General features: G+C 45.1%; 1 protein-coding gene across 1 annotated transcript in view; it reads right to left on the bottom strand.

Moving 5' to 3' along the window:
• The window catches only part of SSX2IP (SSX family member 2 interacting protein), a 119158-nt gene extending 100802 nt beyond the window's left edge, over positions 1-18356 (bottom strand). The window contains exon 1 of the mRNA XM_038541533.1: positions 18268-18356. The gene's annotated coding sequence lies outside the window, so the exon portion shown is untranslated. The remainder of the gene's footprint in view (positions 1-18267) is intronic.
• Between the last annotated feature and the right edge of the window lie 341 nt (positions 18357-18697).

Below are 18697 nucleotides of genomic sequence, written 5' to 3'. Positions count from 1 at the left end.
AAGAAAAGGGCTCATCTTGTGACTATTGCAGGTGTGAGGTGGCAGCTTCAGTAAGTTGGTAAGATCCCCGCTCCCAGGAGGAGGAGAAACAAAGGGGAAGAACACCTGACACAATCCAGCTAATCTTAGCTTAAGGTAAGAAATTCCACTGCTCACAGTTTACGCCAAGAAAACATCAGTCTTCAGGGGATTTTATCACCTCCAGGGACAAATACGTGTTTCAAGTCAGCTTTTAAAATGTGCCTGAATCTATGTACGTTCCTTAGCATCATTGTGCCTAGACAATGGCAGGTCATTCGGGCCCTATAGCATGCAGTCTGTGACATTTAAAATCACACATCATAAGTATTTTTAATTGCCTCAAGCAGCTGCACATGCGCACACGCATGCGTACACACACACACACACACACACCCCAGCTCAGTGCTCTGTGATTTCTACCACTGCCACCTCCTCCTCTGCTGTATGTCAGATTACAGGGGCACAGATGCAAACTTTATTGTACAAAAAGGGCGACACTAATGTCACCAGCCCTGCATGGATTTTCCAGGTCTTTCATTTCAGAAGCCCTAAGTGCAAAAGAGTCATTGTTATGCCACACTGAACTATACATTAATTTTGTGGCCCAAGTCACTCCTGGAAATACAGTTTTCACCCACTGTGGGTGGTTCCATTGTGACTATTTTCATAAGCATCTGCGAGAGAGGCTAGAAATACTAAAAGATCTTTGAGAGAAATTGTGGTCGGGGACCTACAAATAGCTTCACTTGAGTGTCCAAGCTTTCCTGGTCCCTGCCCCCCCTTTTCTTCTTTGTCTTCTTTTCTCTCTCACAATCTCACGCCCTCCCCCCACCCTGCCCCGAGAATGGACTTGGACCATATATGTGATGAGAGGCAATCTGGATGAGCACATTTCCTCTGTCACAAAATCGTGTCTTCTATCCAAGCCACTCTCCTCCATTCCCCTCCTTCCTGAGGTCCTGCTTCCCGATTAGAATTCAGCTCAGAGGGAAGAGGTGGCACGCAGCAGATGGCTGCGGGCAGTACCTTCACGCAGCCTGGACGCCCACTCCTCAGCAGAAAGAGCCAGGGAGCACCATATGCTGGAGCTGCTAACATTGCCAGCAGAAGGGAAGCTTTGTTCTTTTGTTGGGTTTGTTTTGAAAGGGGAACATAAATAATACACACCCACTACTCCTTCCCTTGCGATCTGGGCAGAGCTTATTGGCAGTCCTTGCTGTGGCTGTGGCTCCGAGTGCCTAAATGGCTCCCTGAACACGGCTGGGCACAAGTGCTGGCCTTGACCACCAGATGGATTAAGTCTGATTAATTGCCAACAATAAATAGTACTTCTATTGCTTTTCTTATATTTAATCGGTGAATCAGCTTTTTGCTGAGACAATCATGTTCCCCTATAAAAACTAAGATCTTTGTTTTCACACAACCCAAAAAGCTTCTCACAAAGTCAGTTGGAACAATGGCCATCCCCACCACCTTGACCAGTGTGTGTGTGTGTGTGTGTGTGTGTGTGTGTGTGTGGAGAGGGGAGAATGAGGTGTGAAGGCATGAGGGAGTGGGGAAGAGGGGAGGGCTGACATGAGAGGGTAGGGAGGGATGGAGGAAGGGGAGGTCTGAATGACTGCTTTTGGGCTAAATTCTTGATAGCTTAAAATGTTTTGGAAATGAGGGGTTTTGGGGGTTTTTTTTGAAAGTTTATTTTTTTTAGTAACCTCTATCCCCAATGTGGGGCTCAAACCCACAACCTGAGATCAAGAGTCAAATGTTCTTCCAACTGAGCCAGCCAGGTACCCTTGGAAATACGTTTTATATGTATTTATGTGTACTTGTATTTATGTGCATACATATACAAAAAGGATCTAAAATAGTCTAGCCAAGGTATTAAAAGTGTTTAATATGATTTATTGCTAGTCTCCATTTTATGTTTTTCTTGTGTTACTTTTGTTATTAGAAAAAACAATTAGCTTCACGTTGAAAAGGAAAGACAACATGTAACGTTAAACAAACCCAAACAATATCAACCACCATCATTAGAGTAACTACTACTTAAAAGGAAACTTCAAGTTGGTGCCATGTGTCAGACACTGTTCTGATTATCTTATATATATTACTTCATGTAATTCTCATGACCATGTTCTTAAGTAGGAACTATTGCTAACACCTTTTATGGAAAGGAAACCCACCAAAGCAAATTATTTATGTTCTAAAACAGCATGCATAATGCAAAGATAAACAAATGAACACAATGCACAATTTATAACACTTTCTTGACAGTAGCGTGTAGCTGACAACTAGGCCCTGAAGGTACCAGCACCATAATGAAGTCCACCTGAGTCATAGACAATGCCAGCCTCACTGGGTTTGAAAGGAATAAATGAGATATGGAAGCCAGTACAGTCCTGGCTCTGAGCTGGGACTTAATAAGTGAAAGTCAACCATCAGTCCCGTCTTCCCTACCACAGATATGTCCTGGGTCCTTTGGGGTGAATGGGACATCTTAGGCCTGAGCTGCAGCATCTGGAAACAGGAAGAAACTCCATCAACAGTAACGACAAAGTGACCAGTCTGAGACCCAAGTCCAGGCCAGGCCCACGGTGGGTGTTTTATCATGGTTACCTCATTCTGGTGCTCTGTCTACTGCAGTGCTAATTTGTATTGACCCCATTGCCAATACAGTGACAGCAACCGGGATTTATGCAAACACTGTGAGACAAGACTGTCAAGTGCCTTCTGAAGTACAATCGCCCCCTAAAAATCATGTTCCATGCCACTATAGTGTAAAATGGATTTTATTTGGAAAAAAAATGTTTCTTTCAAAGTCAGTAATCTATATATGGTTGTCACCTCCATTAACAACTATTTGCAGAAAGTTCATGGATCATGTACTCAGTGAATAGGAGAGACAGCTCCAAGTTTTTATAGATGATAGAGAGGTCAGGAGACCAAGTTAATCCTGACTCTGCCACTCACCAACTGGGTCAAATAGGGCTTCAGTCCCTCCATCATACCACGGCAGAGGTGGCTGTGTATGGCTGCTTCTAGTTCTAACATTTTGTGAGCCTGAGCTAACAAAGCCTTTGGAAACAAAGGGACAGCAGAGCTTTCCCTGGAGGCAGGGGCGTGTAAGGAGTGTACACCCCATGGATTCATAAAGCCCAAGCTCTGGAATGCTGTCTGCATGTTATTCAGAATAGACTTCTTAGAAGGGATGAGTATGAACTGGGTATGGGGGAATGAAGGAAAGACAACATTTGTCCAGGTAGAAGGTGGTTAGAGAGAGGAGCTTCAGAACAGGCTTTCCTGCTTGTAAGAGAGTGAGATCTGCTCAACTGGGGCAGAATGTGCAGTATGGGTGTATAACAAGAGGAATAACCTACAGTGAATTAGTTCAACAAACATCTGTGGGGCATCTGCTGTAGGAGGGGAATAGGCTGGTACTGGGAGGACAGAGGGCTTCTCCCTGTCCCTGCCCTCAGGGAGATTCCAGTCTAGTGGGTGAGTAGAACAGGTCACTAGAGGCCTCCAGACTTGTGGGAGAATGAGAGCAGGAGAGGCTCTCCCATGACTCAGGAAGAGGCATCTAGTATCAATATCATCAATCCAGAAATGAGCTGACCATAAGGCTTTGTACTGTCAGCAGAGAAGAAGGGAGCTGAAGGGATTACATCCTTCCCTTTAAGATATTTGATTCCCGGGATGCCTGGGTGGTTCAGTGGTTGAGCATCTGCCTTTGGCTCAGGGCGTGATCCTGAAGTCCCTGGATCAAGTCCCACATCAAGTCCCACACGGAGCCTGCTTCTCCCTCTGCCCGTGTCTCTGCCTTTCTGTCTCTCATGAATAAATAAAATATTTTTAAAAAAAGATATTTGATTCCCTGATTTCCTTGTCTGGGTCCACCCTATACAACGCTTCCTGCATGCTTCCAGAAGAGTTACCTTTCTAAAACATAGGTAGCTTTGGGTGACTCTTCACAAACATTATTAGTTCTCCACTTGCTATAGCAAACTCCTAGTATGGCATTCAACGCTCTTCCCAGAAGGACTTCAGCCAGTTTTCTTAGTCATAATCCTACCCTATTCTTATGTGACCTGGAATGTGCTAGGAGCATTTTTATCATCTTGGCTGTTCATGCTCTTGCCCGTTTCTTGTGGTCTCTATAACCTCTTTCCCCTTAAAGGGACAACTGAATTCTCTTTCCTGGGAGGATTTCCCCTTAGGAATTCGTTAGCTCAACAAAACATCCCTTATATTCCTTTTGTCCCAGTGCCTAGCACACTGCTCTAGACATGTAGGCATTCTACTGAGCTAAAATCCTCAGACTCTAAAGGAATTTTGAATGAACTTCCTGGGACTAATTTGCAGACTAGAGTTTCATCTTGCATGGCAAACCTTGCCCCCTGACCCTGCAGAGAAGGATTTTGATGCAACATTTTGGTCTAGCAGGGAAAGTTTGGTGGTTGATTACTGATGTCTGCCACTGTCACAGGAAGGGGGTGTCAGCATGCATGCCATTTAAAAAAATTATTTCACTAGAAGCTTCCAAAAGGCACATACTTCTTATTCTTGTTAATATAACATAATCCTGGTCATTTATAATTTTTTTGGTCATATAATAGGTTCTTGGTTGTTATGAGCCAGCTTTTCAGCTGTTGCCCTTCCAACGGACTTTGTCTACATTTGGCCCATAGATTTGTGGAGGCTTCCACTTGCATAAAAGTTCAATTATCCATAGCTCTGGCTAAATAATGAGAAAAAGGATCTTAAAAACAAAGTGTAGCTAGATTAAATATCTTCCACTGGTATTTGGAATTATGAAGGCATTATTATTATTTGAAATCTTAGTTTTTAATGTTCTAGGCCTCAAATGCTGCTGGTTATCTGCATAGCTAATCCTGCCTAATGCTGTCTTCTACATTCAATTAATAATGTGTTCTGGATGTTTAACAATGAAGCACAGTCTGACTTTCATCTAGCAATTCAGAGAGCTAAACGCTCTTGCCATAAAGCAGGTATACTTCTTCCCATCCTTATCTGACTGGGTGCCCACAGCAGGGGAATTTGTGCCAGAAGCTGGAGAAAAGTCCCCCGTCTTTGTTCAGACACTTTCTAATGAGGCATCTAACCTGAGTCAGGCAGTCCATGTGGTGCCCTGTGATCACAGTCAACTCAGGTAAAACAAGGAAAACTTCAGAATTAATGCTGAAAGCAGGTTTTATGCACCTTGGGTATTTTTCCCCTCACTTTCTCCACAGGCTCTGAAAGTGATTATATTCCCAAACAGGGAACAATCACTGCAAAGGAATGCAATCCTTGTAAAGCCCAAGGGCACACAGCTTTCTCTAGCCACAAACAGGTCTCACAACGCAGAGAGGCCACCTGGGATGTCTCCACTGCCAAGGGACAGGGGAGGGAACCAGAACACAACCAGGATGCCAACACACCGCTGGAGGGGAGGCGGCTGCCATTTGAACTAATGCTTTTGAAAATCTCCTGCTGGCGAGAAACAGGGAAGTGCTAATGGATGTAATGAACCAAGACTCCCAGGAAGCCAGAGTGAGAGAGAGCAAGCAGTCCCATCAGCTGAGTCCTTTAAAACTAGAGCAACAAAAACACTCTGGAAGAGAAACACACTGGGGCACTTCAGTGTGACCCTGGAAATGGGCAGGAGCCCCCAAATCAAGGGGCTAGTCATCAGCCCTTTAGCTCTAAAAGAAGTTATTTTGTGTATTTCTAACACAAAGACTCCAAACAGGAGTCTCCCACATGCTTTGGGAAAGGGTCTGGGATGTGGAGCAGAGTTTACAAATGTAGATGGCAGTAGAGGGGAGCACAGAGGGCACAGGGCAGCTGAGGCTGTGTCCTCACACAAACCCCCCACCCCCGCCCTGCCTATGTTCACTGCACTTTGACCATCCCATCCTTGTCTACAGACATTCACCTGGCCCCCTGCTTCCACCTTTGCCCCTGTATTGGTTTCCTATAGCTGCTGCAACAAACTACACAAACCGAGTGGCTTAATGTGTCTGTACACATTTGTTCTCTTACAGTTCTGGAGATCAGAAGTCCAAAACAGGTCTTATTTGGCTAAAATCAAGATGTCAGCAAGGCTGTGTCTCTAAGGGAGAATCCATTTCCATGTCTTGCAGCTCCTGGAAGCTGCCTCTGTTCTGTGACTCATGGCCCCTTCTTCCATCTTCAAAGACAGCAGTACAGCATCTTGAAATCTCTCTCTGAGCCTCCTTCCCTCCCCCACCAGCTTTTTCCTTATAAGGACCCTGGCGATTATATTGAACCCACCTGAATAATCCAAGCTATCTCCCTATCTTTAGGTCCTTACCATAATCACATCACCGAGTCCTTTTGTCAGTTAAGGTAACATGGACACAGGTTCCCGGACGTGGGACTGGGTATGTCTGGGGGGCCATTCTTCTGTCTACCACATTCCCCTCCAGTCTCACCTCAGCAGTCAGGACAGAACAAGCACCAGGGTGAGGGTGAGCCAGATGGGACCGGGGGATGGCATAGCTGGCCTTTACCAGTTGGACTGTGTGGTTAGCAGCTCTTTATGCCAGCACTTTTCCCACTGGTCCCATCTAGCTCACGTCCCCCCTGACTCCTGAGCTGCAGTTCCTGGAATGGCCTGGCACCTCTGCCACATTCTGAGTGGAGAATTCACAAGGAGCTTGGACCCCCTGCCTATACCCTTGAGCCCAGACCTCCTGAGGCTCTTCTCTGTTAACATGCTTCAAGCTTGGCTCCTCACCTGGGGCTTGGCAGATATAGAGTTAATACATTCTTTTTCCCACCCACTCTCCCTTACCCACTTGCTAGAAGAAGCCCTTGAATCACCATGACACTGAAGGGGCATTTGAGTGCCAGCATACCTTGTTGGAAATTAAAATGCATTTTCCAATGAGAGCATTAAAAATCCTGGGGGGATGTCACTGAAATTGTACTATGCTCAAGGTACACTACATACTAAACCAGTTTGCTGGGTGGTGGTGATCTGCCCTTCACTTTAAACTTCATTTCAGGGGCAAAACTTCTGCTGAATGGCAGACATTTATCAGCCCTCCCTGCCTGCCTGGTGTTTTTCCAGCAGCTGCGCTGGATTTGCTGTGTCACTGCACTGCCTGGTCCACACACATGTCTCCACCATAGCTCTGCTTGGTGGCTCCCTTCTCGGGGTTTTTATTATTTCAACAGCCACTTCCATTCCATCACTATGCTGGTGAGACTCTGCACATGCCTCTCCCCTTATAGAAAGAATTTACAACATCCAACCTCCGTGGAAGGCTAACAGGAAGTAGGGAAATACAATTAGTGGGCAAAGTTGTTAAACTTGATGCAGTCTTGTATTGTAGAGCAGGTGAGGGAAATATCCAGTGGTGACTGAGTCTGGGCTCCAGAGGAGACCTTCCTGAATTTTAATCCCAATTCTGACACTTCCAACTGTGTGGCTGGGGCAAGGATAAGCAAAAACTCCCCACGTCTCCGCTTCTTTGTACAAGGGAGATGAGAGCACACGTCCGGCCCCATCTTCCTTGTCTGCCTCCCACCAGAAGCAGAGTATAATGGATTCGTGTTTTCTCATCCCTCTCTGTAGCTGGAGATGACACACTTCTCGCCAATGGGCTGAGAGTGGAAGTCTCTTGGGGAAATACTTTTCTCTATAATAAAAGATGGGAGAAGATTCCTCTTTCTCTTATTTTCCTCTTTCTGCTTTGGATGCTGTCATATGAGAACGTGATGTTTAGGGCTGCCATAACCACATCACCAGGGAAAGCCAGGAGAACAGAGAGATGCTCACCTGTCACCCTGGCACCACTGAGCTGCTCAGCTCCTCTGAAACTTCTCTCCTCTCTGCTGATGAGATGATTAAATAATTCTAAGATTTAGGACAGTGATAGCTGAGTATTAGGATTCTTGTGACTTAAGACATTCTGATAACAAATGTCTGTCTCAGGAAAATCACTGCAAGGATTAACTGAGATAGTGCATGTCAAGTGCCTAGCACAAAGCTATCATTCCATAAACAGTAACTTATAATAATCAATACATGGGGCAAATAAGGATCTACAGCTATTTGCTTTTTAACTTCCTATTTTCAAGATTAATAACTCACCAGTTTATGCCTGTGCTGAGAAATAAAGCAAAGTTTCAAAGGCTCTCCCACATTTGTCGAGTGGCTTATATTCTTATTTGGGCTTCTGGAATAGATGTTCCTCAAGGACAGGGAATGTGTCTTATTCATCAGTAAGCTCCATGCCTGGCACATAGAATGCCCTAAGTGGATGTTCTTGGGCAGAAGGATGGATGGATGGATGGATGGATGGATGGATGGATAGACAGACAGACAAGTGGCAATGCCAGAGTCTTTGCAGAACACCCTCTTATCCATCATCAGGCCTGGTAGCCTTTTTGTCTGTATAACACCAAAACCTGAGCATCAGAATCAGACACTTATGGGAATCTGGCATTTTTAATTTTAAAACTCTAACCAATGATGTTTTACTCTAACCAGAGAGGTTTCTTTCTACCTGAGCTAAGAATACAATTGAGTATTCTCCTGGCCCAGCATGAGCCAACCTGTCTTTTGCTTTGATGGAACATCTAAATATGCCATAAGCCCCTTATATAATATGGCGCTTTTTTTTCCCCCAAAGGGAAGAGATGACTTGCACAGAAGAGTTTAAGAAATTTGCTTCCTGCAAAGAAAAAAAATGATCATTTTTATTATACCCACAGGACCGCCCCCCCCTCAAAAAAACTGTTCATAATAATGGACTTCTGTTGGGGCTTCTAGCCAAGATTATCTGATGTCTATGGCTGTAGTGATTGTCTCATTTGCTAAACAGATGCTAAATTTGGGAATAGATGTTGAAGCAAGGATTCAGGAACAATGCAAGATACTCATACCATGCTTCTGATCATTAGCCCAGAAAATATCACGTGTTCTCCAGGATAGCCTGAAATCCCTCATCTATGCAAATGGTTCAGGATATGTGTGCATGTGTGTATGTGTGCGTGTGTGTGTGCATGCATGCACACGTGAAAGCATGCTTCTAGTCCATTATTACCTGCAAGCTTTCTTCCTTACGTGTTGAAATTCTGCAGATGAAGATTACCAAAGTGATTACGTTCTCTTGCCATTACATTATGATAGCCAGCATCAATCACCAGTTTTACTCTAGCTCATGTCTTTCCAGTTAGGAATTTCTATTGGCTGCTAATAACAGACCAGAAATAATGTTTAATAAATGTGCTGTTTGGAGATAGGTGGTCTAGGCCTGGTTTGGGGGTTCTGCAGTGTCAGCAGGAACTGAAGCTCTTATATCTTTCTGTTTTAGCATGTCATTTCCACTCTGAGGCTGCCTTGTATTTCAAGTTTGGTCACAATGACTCTAGCCTTTCCTGATAAGCAGAAAGAAGAAAAGAAGAGAAAAAGAGCACATTTCAATTTTTCCTCTTCAAGACATCTTCCTGGAAGTTCCACCTAATAGCATCCATTTATATTTTATTGGCCAGAAGTTAGTCATTTGGGTATAACTCTCTGCAAGGGAAGCTGGGAAATGTAGTCTTTTGGCTGGTATGTTGCCACCATGCCTACAACTTGAGCTCTTTACTAGGAAAGTAGGGGAGGATGTATGTAGAATAGAAACGGTTAAGTATATGCCTTACCCCATCTTTACTCTGCTTGTGCTCTTTCACTCCCAAGATCTACCTGAGCTCTCACCTTTGATATGTTTTGGGTTTTGGTCATCCCTTAAATCAGTGTTTACTTTTTAATGTTTATTATCTATTCCCTGTGTAGATAGGCCACTTGTGGTGTTATTAGTGATGTATTTTAACCAGAACACACTGAGCTACTCCATCTAGCTAGGTGGTACTCTCGTTTTACACAGAAACCTATTGCTTCCAGGGTAACCTGCTATTATTGCCAACACCACCAAAGATACAGGTACAGAAAGAGGCAAACAACCAATTAATTGAGGCTTTACCATGTCCTGTTCGACCCTTCCAATTAATTGCCCTAAGAGGGAAGTGAAATTAATTTTCATTTTATAGATGAGGAAATCAAGGATCAGAGAGGTTAAGTAAGTTACACAAGATCACACAGCTGTGAGAATTTAAACACAGATCATCAAATTTTTCTTTCCTGCTGTATATTTAAGTAACTTCTATACTGTCTCCCCAAAATGAAACTGGGCCCAAAGTAGAGCCCACAGATGTGAGGGCTCTGCCCCAGAACACTCCAACCCTAGCTTGGCTGAGGTCACTGGTTTCAGAGGCTGCTCTTGGCCCCTGACCAATCTGCACGATGGAAGCAGAAGGAGCAATGGAAAAATTGACTACTGGTCTGGTCCTCAACCTCAGTGCCAACTTCTTTGCCATAGTGGCACATGTAAAAAAAATAATAATATTTGTACAGCACAGGGTAACAGAGGCTGAGGGGTCCATGTTTTGTCTCCCCCCCCCCCCCCCCCCCCCAGCCTTTTCTCCTGCTGTTCTCTCTGCCAGGAGCATGAATATCCTTTTTCTGTTCTGGGCTCTAATCTAAGATCCACATAGCATTTAGTTGGCCTGACTTCCAGTCTCCTCCTGTCTGTGACAGCTCCTCAGTCTCCTCTAGTCTCTCATGACCTTGATATTTTGGGAAGGACCAGTCAGTTATTTTTGCAGAGTGTCTCTCAAATTGGGCTTGTTTGATGTTTTCTTATTAGTTTGAGGTTACGCATTTTTATCAAGAATGCTTTAGAAGTGATGTGTCCTCAGTCAATCATATCAGGAGGTACATGATGCTGGTGTGTCATTACTAGTGATGCTGACCACAATCCTTTGGTTATGGTGATGTTGGCTGGATTTCCCCACTGTAAAGTTATTGTTTTCTCTTTGTAATTGATAAGCGTCTTGGCCTAGATACTTTGAGACTATTTAAATAATATATTTCCCTCCAAACTTCTGCACATAATCTCAGCATCCATCTGGGCATCTTGCCTGTGGTGTTTTGAGGTGATTTTATATGTCCCTCACTCCCTCACTTATTAGTTGTAATTCTTCTGCAAAGATTTGTCCCTTCCCCATTTGTTTATTCAACTATTTATTTATATCTGTGTTGACTCATGGATAGTTATTTCATTCAATGAGTTATAATCCAATCCTATTATTAATTTATTTTGCTGCTCAAACTGTTCCAGCTCCAGCTATTGGAACCTCTTTCATGTTAACTCTTATGCCCTTCTGACATGCTATTGTCTGTTCGTGGGTACTTCCTTAATTTCTGGGACCGAAATGCTCCAGATTCATCCTGGGTTTTCTCTACTTCACTCCTACCATCAACTACTCTTACAAAGGAGCCCTGGATCCTTTTATCGGAGAATGGTTTTTAGAAAACAAGATCTGGATGCTAGGTGGCACTCTCTATCATTATAAGATAATTTAGAATCAAATTATGATTCCAATTTTAGAGATGAGAAGTATAGGGATGAGTGAGGTTACATGATTCACAATGTTACACAAGACAGAAGTGACAGAGAAGTTCAAACCAGGGCAGATCCTGCATTCTGAACCTCTCCACTAGTGCAAATGCCTCATTTATTATAAAGATGAATTACTATTTAGAAGAAAAAGTACAGATGTGCCAGATAAATGTGATTTCTGGTTGATGGAATGCATATAAAATAGATTTACATATAAAAACAAGAGTGGCATCCATTAAGTATTTTTGGATTGATCTTGCTGAATGAATCATCATGATCATCAAATTTTTCTTCATCTCTATAAAATATCTTATTGTTTTATGCTTTAATTGTAATATGCTTTAATTCCTCTCTGGAACATGGTAGGGCATATGTAAAGTAATAAAGAACATAGAAAATACAATGGCAGCTTCACTTTTTGGATTGCCATAGTCTTGGATGGAAACCTGATGGTGGGGTTTACCCCTGGCCCCTCTTTGTCATTTTGCTTAGTAAGTCAGGAAACCAAGGCTTAGGAACAGTGACCTGAGTTTGGCAAGTGGTGAGCAGAATGAAGCTAGAATGGAGGTCTCCAGGCTGGTACCCACTTGCCTTTAACGCTCATGGATCTAACCAGGGCAGGATGACAACATCCTCAGACAGTGAGCCTGAGTGGGCAGGACCACAGAATTCTCTGTACCTTGTATCCAGGCTCTTGGGTCATCTGAGAGGCCTGTTCACACCACTCCACTCTCTTCCTGCTCCTCCTGTGTTGAATCCTCAATACTGAAACTGCTCCCTGCTTCAGTAATGGCTAAGAATCCAAGACAACATAAGTAGAGAACAGAAACATGGTGGTTGACTGAATGAGATTGATCCAGAGGTAGGGGATCTGATGTCTAATCCCAGATTTGCACTAACTGGTTGTTTACACCAAGCAAGATCTTTTATCTCTCTGAGCTCCTCTTACCTGGCCTTAAAATTATAGGGTTGGATTAGATGACCTCTAAGGCACCATTCTGCTTTGAAATTCTTGGAAGCTATAAATTCCTTTCAGAATTTCCCTAAGTAGGTGCTGGGCCATCCGCAGTCTCATTGGTAGAACTCTTGCGCCATCTCGTGGTCAATCCAGAGGACTCTTTTTCCTCAAATGCCTTTTTACTCTCAGGCCTCGCTTCAATTGAAGCAAGAGAATAAAGCAGGTTCAACCCTTTGCAGGAGTGCGGCAAAGTGCCAGACCTGGGAGAAACCCATTTAATTCATGTCCTAGGAAGATATTTTGTGCAAACTCACTGCTTCCTAAGGCAAAGGCTTCGGTGTGTGGTTACAAAGCCAGGCTCCTGATGTCAGGAACACCCAGTGAGGTGCCCTGATAAATGCAATCAGGAGGAGATGTGTTTGGGTTACTCCCTGTGTGATAATCTGTTACACGCTGGTCCTTATGCTTTCAGCTGCTCCCCAGTTAACACTCATTAAGCATGCATGTAGTGCTTCATCCTGAGCCCTAGCCCTGCTGTCAGAGCCCTCCTCCAGACAGCTGCAGCAGAAAGAGGAGGGAAGGAACCCTTGGGTCTCCTGCTGACCTGGAAAAATCCTTTGTTATTTAGTACACCCCTCTGGGTTTTCCCTTTTCCTGACATTCTCATGGAAATAAGGATGGTTTCTGAAGTCTGCCTGACCCCAGTTGCATCACCTGAGTCATCCTTGGGCTATGGTGCATTTATTCCACACATCCTGGCATTTGCCAAATGTTGCCATTAATCCCAGAATGACAGTCACTACCTGATTGTTCATGGCTCTTTTCATGCTAACTGCTGTTTAACTGGATGTTCCACATCTTTACTTATAGTGTCTATGTCCTGGTGAGGCAAGGACAGACAGCATTATTGGTGCCCATTGTACAGGCAAGAAAACCAAGGACCAGAATGGATTACGTGACTCTCCCCAGATATGCAAATAGGGAGTGGTGTTATAATAAAACGAAGAAGTTCTGACTCGTTCAATTATGCAGTGTTTGGAAATTTGTTTTTCCAAATTTTTATGGTCTCACCGAGGGGCCATAAAAGGGTCTCACCGAGGGGCCATGCAAGGAAATGCAGTCAGTGGGTAGAGAGCACTGGGCTGGGAACCAGAAAAGCTGGGTTTTTGACATGGCTGCTGCCAGGCTGGGGGGGAGGGGCTGGGGAAGTCATTTCCTCATCTGTATAATAAAGAGGGGCGTTTCTGATTTGGGGTGTGCTTCAATATCTTTAACCCCGGGTCTATCTGAATAAAACAATTCACTGAAGTTATCTTTGCCTAGTAACTAAGTATCATTTACCTGGCCAGTCTAGATTGTTCAGGTAGGTTTATTGCTTTGTTGATTTTTAAGTTTCTTTTGTTTGTTTGTTTGTTGTTGTTTTTTTCCCGAGTGACCTGGCCTGTTCTTGGTACAGAATTCCATTCCCAGGTTATAAATTCCATCAGGGCAGTGATGGCAAATTGGTTTCATCTTGAGTGTCCTTCAAACCAGTGAACAATGGCTGTCAGGAGTTCTGTTAAGGTTTTTGAACCTATGTTCCTAGGTTCTGTGGGATGGTGATTGTAGTCATATCTGCAGTGGTCACAGGCTGGGGAAATCTGGGGGGTGAGGGTGTTATCTATGATAGTAGTGAAGAATTTGAGAGGGGCAAGGCAAGCCATGCCATGCTCACAGGCACAGAGGCCGCTGGAAGCAGAGCTGGGATGGGAGTCCAGGCTTCCTCCCTTCAAGTTCAACTCTTCCCACTGAAGTCTCCCTCCTTATTGGTTGTCATGGCAATCAAGGGTTCAGAAGATGCTTTTTGATGATGATGATGATGATGATGATGATGATGATGCCGATGTTGAGATTAACGGTGCTGTGGCAGCGGGCTCTCTGCCTGAGCAGTTGTGTATACTCCAGAGATTTATTCTTCCTTTCTGTAGGACAGAAGGCTTAACACTTGACAGGAGATTGGCCATATGCCTTTTTAAAAATGCCCCAGAGCTTCGTGTGCTTTTAAAATATGCCTTTCTTCTCCTGGCCAGTTCCAAGAGAGACTCCTAAAAGACAGACCTTGCACAAGTGACAGGTAGCAGCCAGAGAGGATCCCAGGCTGCAGGGAGGAGGACAGAGGGGTGCTGTGGGCAGGGGAACAAAGGGGCCAGCCTTCTTGGCCTCACAGAGGGGCATCTGAATGAATAGTGATGGTTGTGGCCTTCCAAATGGCAAAGGCATGGTCCCTGAGAGGCCGGTGGTGCAGGGGCTCCCCACCCAGATGGACCTGCTGTACTGTGAAGGAACATTCTGTGTTCCTTGGCTGGCAGTGAGCGCGCAGCCTATCAGCCTCCCCTGACTGCACACCAAGAGCCCTGATGGCTTCCTCACGGGGCACCCTGGAGCTTCTGCCCCAAGCAGATGCCTGGGCTTTCAGTTCTCACAGAGCAGTCTTGCCTGCGGCACTCTATCCATCCTTCTCAGCTGGGAGGCAGCGCTGCAGTCCTGAGCTGTGCAAGGAGCCTCCCCACAGGGCCCAGGAGGGAGGATGATGCCTGGGCAGAAAAGGTGACCTGGCATTGGGCATAGGTGACTTGTGGGGCCCACCTAGGCCCCGGGGCCCTGAATGCCTTTTTGTTTGAAAAGAAATCAATCTACCCTTTCAAAAAAGCATCCATGTTACCAAAATCCTAGGTAAAAACGGTGCAGCTGATACGCTGCTAGGGAGGAATTCCTCAAACTCTGTGGGCCATGAACCGTCTCCAGGGAAGGCCTGAGTCTGGCTCACAGTGTAGATGGGATTCCTCCCAACACACACACTTCTCTTTGCAGGCAGGCAATTCCACAGGGAGGAGTAACCAAATGTAAGTCTCAGAGCCATTAGAGAAGAGGCTCTGGATCCTGGCTTCAGGTTAGGAAAGGCCTGGTTTTTGGAGCACTATGCCTTGCACTCAGTGCCTCTGGGCCAGGCTTCTCCTCCTCCTAGGATCCTCCTTAGTTCAAATGCAGAGCCTCTGATCTCACAAAGTAACAGCCTTCACAGGTCCTGAAGCTGACCGGACAAGAAGTCCCATAATAAAAGAAACTTGGTTGCTACTCAGGCTCCAAGGCACTCTGTCTTTCTTCTGCAAGACTATTCCTTTCTTTGCCACCATTAGCATACATTCCTTAATCAAGGAAGCCCCAGGAAGCCACGAACCTGCAACACTGGGTGCACTTCTTTCCACACCAGGAGCATTGCCACAGGGTTAGCAGCTGGACATAATCTGAGTCTTGAGGGATTTTAAATCACTGTCAAAGGTGAACTTGCTATCAATGGGCTGAGACGCAGAACTAAGTTTCTGTCTCCAAGGATTCTATGGAGGACCATGCAGAAGAGGAACAAACACTCCATCATTCTGGCTCAACTGAATCCCAGCTACTTGAGCCATCCTGACCCTTGGGGTTGGATAAAGAGATTTCTGTAAGGATTCTGGATCTAAGCTACCATGTCAGAGTTCTTTACACACCTGGCCTTCCATCATGCATTTGTCTGTATTTTACTGTAAGGCAGGGGCTATCCCTGTGCATATAAATACTCCCTGCCTCCTTCAGGGAGAAGGGTCCTCAGTCAAATAAGTGAACCACCTTTTATTGAGCACTATGTTCCAGGCACTGTGCCAGGCTCAGGGAACCCTTGGGTCCTCAAGAAGACATTAGATGGAGGGCAGTATAGGTGGCAGGGGTGGTGGAAATCAGTATAATATGTTGCAGGTGACATGTCAGAAGTAACAATTGGATTCAGTGGGGGCACAAAGTAGGAGCTGCTATTTCCTCTGTGGGAAGAAAAGCTTCCCCCCACCAGCAGTTGTTTGGGAATGAAAGTCATAATGTGTAGATCTTCCATACACTCTTCCATCTGCTTGCTAGGCTTCAGTCCTGGTGGTCACAGATGTCTGCCTACCCAGTCTAGTGAGGACCAGCATCTGAGGCATGAATCGGGCTCTTCAAGCTCCAGGGCTTAGGACAATAGTTCCAGTATCCTAATTTTCCATGGTGGGAGCTATACTTGTCCATAGCTGTATTTGTCCATACATAAGAGAGTATAGTCATCCAGAAAAAGCCCACTCTTCTGGCACAATTGCCCAGGAAATCCCAGATAGATGTTTTCTTCAATAAAAGCTATGTTTATTTAAGAAACACTCCAAGTTAGGGGCTACAATAAATCAATAGAAGAAAAAGAAGCAGCAGCCCATCCACAGCCAGAGACCTGAACATCACCCAGGACATCCAGCTAGATTTGTCCCGTGGGCCACAGACTTGTGATTTTCCATGAAATGGCTAAGGAAAAACACTTGTACTGCACATTTCTGGGCCTACCTTACATCATCATGATAATTTGGGTTTTACCTGCACCCAAATGCATGATTTGGGGTAATCTAGTTCATTAAAAAAAAAAAAAAAAGATTTATTTATTTATTTTAGAGAAAGAGAGAGAACAGTGGGGAGGACAGAGGCAGAGGAAGAGAGAGTCTCAAGCAGACTCCACGCTGAGTATGGAACCCAACAGAGGGCTTGATCCCACAACCCTAAGATCACAACCTGAGCCGAAATGAAAAGTGGGACCCTTAACAACTACATCACCCAGGTGCCCGAGGTAATATAGTTCTTAATGACTGCATTCATTTACGTGCCCTATCCAGGAGTTATTGTATATAGTTACATTAGCATATATATTAACACGGAAAAACAGTGTCTACGTCATAGACAACAATTCACAGATAAGGACCAAAGGCAACTTCTAGAATCTGCTAGTAAGATCAAGCTAGAGTTCATGAAGCATGCTCTCCTTTTTGCTACTTGTTATTTTATCTAATTCTTTCCTCTAGCTTGATGCCTCTGCTCTATGCAGGCTTTGGGAAGCACACATCTGCTTATCAACAATCTCTGAAAGTGCCTTGAACTTTAGGAAAAACTCCATGCCCTTTTGAGGAGTCTCAAAAAATCAATCTCCACTAGTAGTTCTGAGGTGCCTTATCACGTCCAATGCACTCTCTACCTGGACCTTCATGGGAAACGTGAAACCTTGGAGAGGCAATGCCGGAATGTTTAATGCCCACTGACCCTCATTACTCCAGCCTTCCCCAGGCGGCAGCAGCATTAAGGAGGCAGCTCTTTGTCCACGTGGCCCCCTTACCTCTCCCCACTAGGTGCCATCCCTGGGGCCCTAGCATCAGGAAAACAGGTGGCTGCACCTCAGCGGCAACCAGGGAGAGCCAAGAGCAAAACCCATTTTTGCTTTTACTTAGTGAAAATCATGATCTGAGCTGTGTACTGCAGTGAAAAAATAATTTGTGAGTTTAAAAGCAGTGAACTATCCATTGCCACAGGTTACTTTTAAGACATGCTTTTTTGTCCCTGAGGAAGTTGCACTCCCAGTCATGAATCCCCAGGGAGGGCATGGAGGAGGAGGAGGAGGAGGAGGAGGAGGAGGAGGAGGAGGAGGAGGAGGAAGAAGAGGAAGAGAAGCATACCAGGGAAGGGAGCTCCCCTGGCAGTCACTTCAGGCTATAACTTTCGGAGCAAAGAAAATGGCTGAGCCGGTTCCGATCCCCTGCAGCCTGGCACGGTGATTGCTTTACACTCCAGGGCTGCAGGGCTCACTAGAGCACAGCTCAGCACCTCAGTGGCTCAGGCCTTCTCAGGCACTCTGCAGGAGGCTTGTCCCAGATATACAACTGCTCCTGCATCTGGTTTTAGGTTGCACCACAGTATGGAATCACAATCTATTCAGAAGAGATGTGTTCTACTCACCTGCCTTCATCACGTACATAGGTCTTGGTCCCCTCCACACGGCAGACCCTGCTCTAGGCACTGAGACTTCAGGAGTGAACCCAATACAGGTGCCATCATCATGGGGCTGGCGTTCTAATGGAAACAGACAATAAACAAGTAAACATACGAATATATGATATGGCATGTGGGAGTGATCTGTGCCATGGAAAGCCTAAAGCAAGGAGGGAGGATACGAGCTGCTCTGAGTGCGGTGGCCAGGGAAGGTCTGCTGATGAGCTGCCCTCTGAACAGAGTCCCTAATAGAGAGCATTTCAGGGGGAACAGCAGGAGCTCAGTAGAAGGAAGACTCTGGCAAAGAGCACTAAAAACTGATTTTATGAATCGCTTACTATGTCTGTAAGCAAGCACTTTGCATACCTAGCGTGCTGCCTGTATGCATCGGCGCATC

Source organism: Canis lupus, chromosome 6, assembly GCF_011100685.1.
Source record: "Canis lupus familiaris isolate Mischka breed German Shepherd chromosome 6, alternate assembly UU_Cfam_GSD_1.0, whole genome shotgun sequence".
Taxonomy (NCBI): Eukaryota; Metazoa; Chordata; class Mammalia; order Carnivora; family Canidae; genus Canis; species Canis lupus.
This window is presented reverse-complemented; position numbering and strand designations above follow the sequence as displayed.